Here is a 6,500-nt window from a genome sequence, read left to right as displayed (position 1 = left end):
AATAATAGAATTTTTTTCCCTCATGAATATTATGGGTTTTGCAGTAAATTAAGGAGGAAAAAAAATCTCATTTTAATTTATTTTTTTACACCATTTTTAAAATGTATTTTACAATTTGTCACTTTGAAATTATAACATTAGCTGACATTTTGTCAAAATTGATTGATTCTCTGACAACGTATTTACATTGTGATTTCTTCATCATTGATCTATCTACAAAAAAAAAAAAAAAAAAATTCTAATGGTATTCAAAAACGTTGAAGCTTAATATCTCAAAACTGCTCCGAATGCAGATAGAAATGTATAATTCCCAGGTGGCGAATTGTTAACATTTAATTATTACTTTGTTCTTTTTATTTTATTCCACGTTTTGTGAAAATCACTCTACGTTTCAGTTTTGCATATATCAAAAATGCATCTTGACATCTTAAATTTGTTTAGATGTCGTGGAAAAACTGCACGTAATATCTAAGCCACAAATGAACTCCCCCAAGCAAGTGCTTTTTTGAACCATTTTTGAAGTGATTCATGATGGAAAACAGACGAAAATAATACTTACGCTCTGTTAAACCAAATAAATACACGCTGTCATGAATAATTTCCATATACCAATTTAATGTTAATTGCATGGTAATTTCATTGAATGCTTCAAATTGAGTAGTATAATATTATGCCAAGGAAACATTACAATAGCAAAACAATAGTCTTTATTCAGACTTTTTACATAGATAAATATTTTATACGCTCACACAAATGTATGAATGATTAGCACAAACGTGTGAAACATATGCTAATTTTACTTCTACATCTGGCGTTAATTACAGACAGAGGGCGGAGGATGGCTGGAAGGAGGATTCAACAGAGTCTCTTAGATAATGAATCCTACCATGCATGGAAACAAGATATTATTCCGAACCATCATGGATTTTTTGTGTAAATCAGTCACATTTCACGGCCTCTCTCTGATTTGTCCTGTTTGCTATATTACGACTGTCTGTGATGACAAATCCATTGTCCATCAAAAGACAAATCTCAATCAAAACGTACTTATCTTTTTGTCTTTTAATCCTTGGACATCTTTCTAAGCCTTCCAAGTTTTTTTTCCGTCTTTTCTTTTGTCTGTTTTAGCCCTCCTTTCTACATGACCCACTGCATGCTCTCCATGTCAGGCCCAGCTGTTACTACAAACTACTTGGAGATCTTACAAGCTCGCTAATTTCTCTCTTGAAATCCCACTGTTCGCTGTGAACCACGATCTGACCCATAGCAATCGGCTCATTTGTCTTTTGCTCGAACAACTTATATGATATATAGCCTATATGTATATAAATGCATGCATGATCAAGCATAACAATAGTTATTGTATGTGTGGCGCTCTCTCTGTGCTAGTAAAGGTATGTGCAACCCAGCTGTATTCCTTTGACTTACAGCTCCATTGTCCACCATATAGGACCCTTGGGGCTAATTATTGCAATTTACTGTGCCTTTTGTTATTCAATGGAGATTCATTATATTATTTACTAATTTTGCTCCCTCCCTGCTGTGGAGTTCGGAAATGGTTAGTTTTTCCTGCCCCATTTTTGCGTTTTTTTTCTTCACTCAATAATAGGTGGTTTCCTCCAACAACAAAAAAGAAAGAATACAACTTTGAATTTATTTGTAATTATTTGTATTATTATTAACACTATTTATCAAACCACACCCTTCTCCGTTTTTCTTCCACCGTAACATGTAACTGAATAATTGTCTGTTGAATTTTGGAATTTAAACCCCTTCATGACATTTTCCACGATTTCCGCCAGTTTTTAGACGGCCGTCGTTGGTTTGGTTGACCTAATTTCTAGGATTTATTTTCTTTTTGGTTGTTCCTTTATGTAGTACATTGGAGTGGTATGAAATCTACAATGAATTGAGGCTGTGTGTGGAGCTTTGACTTGTACCCCTTCATCTGTTCTTTCTTGCCATCATCCCTCTCTCTTCTTCTGGCCATGCTGCATGGCCTCTCGTCCCATCCCCCAACTACACACTCTGTTATGATCCCTGTATTCTGTGATCCCATGCTCCTCTTCCCCCCCTCACTAGACCAGCTCTATGAATCAGCCACAGGGAGAGACAGAAACGATTCTGTGGTTGTGGTAAGATGTATGGCTAAAAGTACATTCTCAGTAGGGCAAAATGTTTGGTGTGATGGTTAACTTAGACGTTGATTTGGTTGCTTTGTTTCCACATGCCAGCTTAATTCTCTAAAATATGCATTTTAAAATAAAATGCTTTCTGTGCAACATTTATTGAAGCTCGTTTCCACCACGGAATAAAACAATTTAAAACAATAAGTGGGACTTTTTTTTCTTTTACTTCTTGCAATTCTGACTTTTTTCTCAGAATAGAAAGTTTATATCTCAATTCTAACTTTACATCTTGCAATTGTGTGTTAAAGTCAGAATTGCGAGTTAAACACTTTTTTTGAACTTGAAGTCGCTTATTCAAAACAGTAACACAGGCTTGCGAATGAGTGTGGAATCATGGCAGTTGTCATCTTCACCTCCACAGCATGTTCATCGGTGAGCTAATGTATTAAAGTTTTATTAACATTACTGTGGTATGAAGCAGGACGTGGGACATTTTACATGGCTGTTTTTATCATGCCTATATGCTGCAGTCAGCTGCTTTTACTTTTTTGTTTTTAATGCTTATTTTATTAAACTTGCGTTTAATGTCAGCCTCCTTCCTTTGAACTTTATTTCAATTATGTTTTGATCACTTAAATTCACATTATTTTATTTTATTCTAATAAAACAGCCACAAGTGCTGAATTACTAATGTCACTTTATTTGATTCATTAAAACTGGGGGGTAATGCAGGGCTGTTTTACTTGGTCAAAATAATCATAAAAATATGTTTGAGTAAAAGTTATGTTAATGTTAGTGTTTGCTCTGTGGCTGGTATGAGAAACTTGTCTAGTACTACTAGCTTACTGTTGTCAATAGTAAGCTATCGATATTAGAACATCATAATAATAATAATAATAATAAAAGATGAACAACTTTCTGTTGCTAAATGGCCATTTTAAATATGTTGTAGGGTGGAGAAAATTCAGGGTAGGCTACTGGCAAAGTGTTGTCTTTGAGGCATTGCGGTAAATCCAAAAAATTAGATTCAAGCAATGGGACTAACCCGACAACAGTATCCAAACAGTTGTTCACCTGTCTGAAATACATAATGTATTAAAGCGTCTGGTGTTTCCATGATTTACGGAAATAAAACCTGGAATCTAGCGTAATGCGGGTATTATGTCATTGACAGGAGATGTTACACAGGTTAAAATGCCTTATTTCTCTGGATTTATACATTGGAAACATTTTGGATAATGTAAGTACACAAGTCAACATAATACATAACATTATTCTAGTGGTTTGTGGATATTTTAATTCACAAATCTTACGTATTGTGCTTATATGAACAAATGGGCCTGGTTTCACAGACAGGGCTTAGATTAAGCCAAGAGCAGGCTATAGTTAAATTAACCCAGCTTTTGTGCCTTAGAAAAAAACATTAAAATATGTCAGTGCAAGTTGTTTTCGCCTAAGACAGCTCAAATGCCCTGGGCTTAAAAGGTTAGTTCACCCAAAAATGAAAATTATTTCATAAATTCATCACCCTCATGTCGTTGGACACCCATAAGACCTTCGTTCATCTTCAGAACACAAATGCAGATATTTTTGTTGAAAGCTGATGGCTGAGAAAGGCTTCAGATAGGCCTCCAGTACATTCAGTACATTCCCACTCACAAGACCCATAAAGGCACTGAACACATCGATACAAAGTCCATCTCACTACAGTGGCTGTACAATAATTTTGCAATGCGACGAAAATAGTTTTTGTGCACAAAAAAAAATCGAAATAATAACTATCTGCCAAGTAATTGGCTGGGTTTCATTTCAGAAGGCTGCGTCCTCCAGAGGTCGCATTCGAAGGCTGCGTACTTCATAAGGCCGTCTCATTTAAAAAATGTGAGAAGGACACTCCAAATGTGACCTTCGAATGTGCCCTTCTTTCACAGGATTTCGGAGTGTGCATGAGGTGTATCCTTCACGGCTGGAGATAACCCACAATTCTTTGCGTTGCCGTTAACAACTGTCAAAAAAAAAAACGCCACCACCTCCAGATATACATGCAAGCGTAGGTGTGGTGTTTAAATGTAAGTAGTTTAAGCTTGTTTTTTGTTTTTTAAGCGTATTGATTCAGGATTCATATCGCCAATGTCACGTGATTTCAGCAGTTTGACATGCGATCCGAATCTTGAATCATGAATCATGTTTGATTCTTTATTTGAGGAAGATGGAAGAGAAGACAATGCTGAATAAAGTTGTATTTTTTGTTATTTTTGGACCAAAATGTATTGTCGACGCTTCAAAAGAGTCTAACCAACTGATGTCACATATGGAACACTTTGATGATGTTTTCATTTGATGATGCATACAGTTACATTCAAAGGACAGAAAGGCCTCGGACTAAATCTAAAATATCTTAAAGCAGCACTTAAAAAAAATAATGTTCTCAACTACTGTCGTAAGATCTGTCATCCTACAACAGGGGGATGCCATCGCGCATGCATTTGTTGACATGACAACCCTGATAGCCCTAAACTAGTGATGCGTGGGTCGTCTCATAACCCGCGGACCCCGTATGCCTATTTAATGGTCGCGGGTGCGCGGCGGTTTGTAAAAATATAAACAGTGGTGCGGTGCGGGCAAAATAACTTCATAAAAGTGGCGCCGCGGGTTGGTGCAGCACTGACAGTTCCCCTGAACACTACAAGAGGAGTTCAGAGTTCTTCTGGCGTCGCGTGTGAAATGTCTTCATCCCAGGTAACGTTACAGTCAGTGGCATATGTTTCAGCATGTCATATGAATATAATTTCATGGGTTTTATTTTTTTCAAACGCCAAATAATCACGATGGTCACGTTTACAAGCCAGCGTCATTATAGTCTATTGGTTACCGTTTTACAGAATCTATATGATACTTCAGTTCAATGTTTGAGTGGTAGCTCACCGTAACAAGCATGACAGCATCGGTCGGGCACGCCTCCTTCAGCTCACGCCGACGAGCAAACGCTCGTCACATGTTGATCCTCGTCCTGCCTTTAAAGGTGAACTATGTAGTATTTTTGCAGTAAAATATCCAAAAACCACTAGGCCGGTGTTATATATTTTGTTCAGTTGAGTACCTACAATATCCCAGAAGTTTCCAACTATTTGTAAATTGTGAGAAAATTGCTATTTTAACTAAGTACAGGGACGTTTCAGCATTGCATTTGAGGGAGTCGCCTGTCAATTGCGTCATATCTGCGCTACCCTTGGTTTCGGCTTTTATTTCGCAGGAGCGCTTTACTCTTAGCAGTGTGAACAAGTGAACGCACGGAGTAAAGTCATAACATCGTTTTAAACACACTTAAATCTATCTAATATGATAAACAGAGCTACATTACCTCAAAATCATAACCGGAAGAGCGGATCTGTGCAGGCGCCGGCAAATGTGTCCCGTCCCGTCATAATAAAAGTCCCGGTATTCGCGAGGCGGGTATTTGTTTAACAATCGCTCTAGCAGCTGTGCTCAGCTCCACAACACTCGGTCCTGCTCTGCTTTAGACTACAGTAACGTAAATAACCGCATGCATGAACGTGATTTCTGCCCGAGTCCTATTTTCCACCGGCTGTGATGAGAAGACCACATCTCCCAAGATGCTGCGCTCACACTTTGCGTCATCAAACTACGCATTTGTTTTGAATAGGCGCCCTCCAGTGGACGGAAAGCTGCAAAGTGCACCTTTAATCACATCACTTTTTCGTTTCCTCTTATTGCTTTCCTCCAATAAAACCTTTTCTTTCTTATTTGTCTCTGCTGCTTCGGACATGACTATATTATCCGACGAACAGAGTTGGGCTCGCACATCCGAATTTAAGGAAGTGTGGGTGTTGGTGGAAGTGACGTATATGCCGTAAATTTTGTAGTTCTTTTTGTTCTTGGGTTACTACCCGAAACCCGAAGTTTAAAAGTACGATTAAAAACGATACAGACCCCATCAGGCTATGGCAGACGTGTCATTCAACCTATTGTAAGTCGATTTATCATCACAAGAGTCTTAAAAAATATATTATGAAGGTTGAAAAGTTACCTAGTGCTGGTTTAAACTGTGTCCCGAGTGAACAGGGGTCTTATGGGTGTGGAACGACATTGGGGTGAGTCATTAATGAAAGAAATTTCATTTTTGGGTGAAGTAACCCTTTAAGTCTTGTCTGTGAAACCGGGCAAGTGTAACCAAATTAAGTACAGATTTAGTTAAAAACTACCTAGTAGTCACTAAGCACCCAATGAGAAGGATAAAGGATATAGCCTACACTCTTAAACAGTCCTACAAATAAGTCCTTTTGAATGTTAAACCTTTGGCGTTTATTCCGACAAAAATGTGTTAATTAAGCAGTTTAAAAAGTAGTATTC

Source organism: Pseudorasbora parva, chromosome 14 (assembly GCF_024679245.1).
Source record: "Pseudorasbora parva isolate DD20220531a chromosome 14, ASM2467924v1, whole genome shotgun sequence".
NCBI lineage: Eukaryota > Metazoa > Chordata > Actinopteri > Cypriniformes > Gobionidae > Pseudorasbora > Pseudorasbora parva.
The sequence above is the reverse complement of the archived record's forward strand: the minus strand, read 5'-3'. Positions refer to the sequence as shown.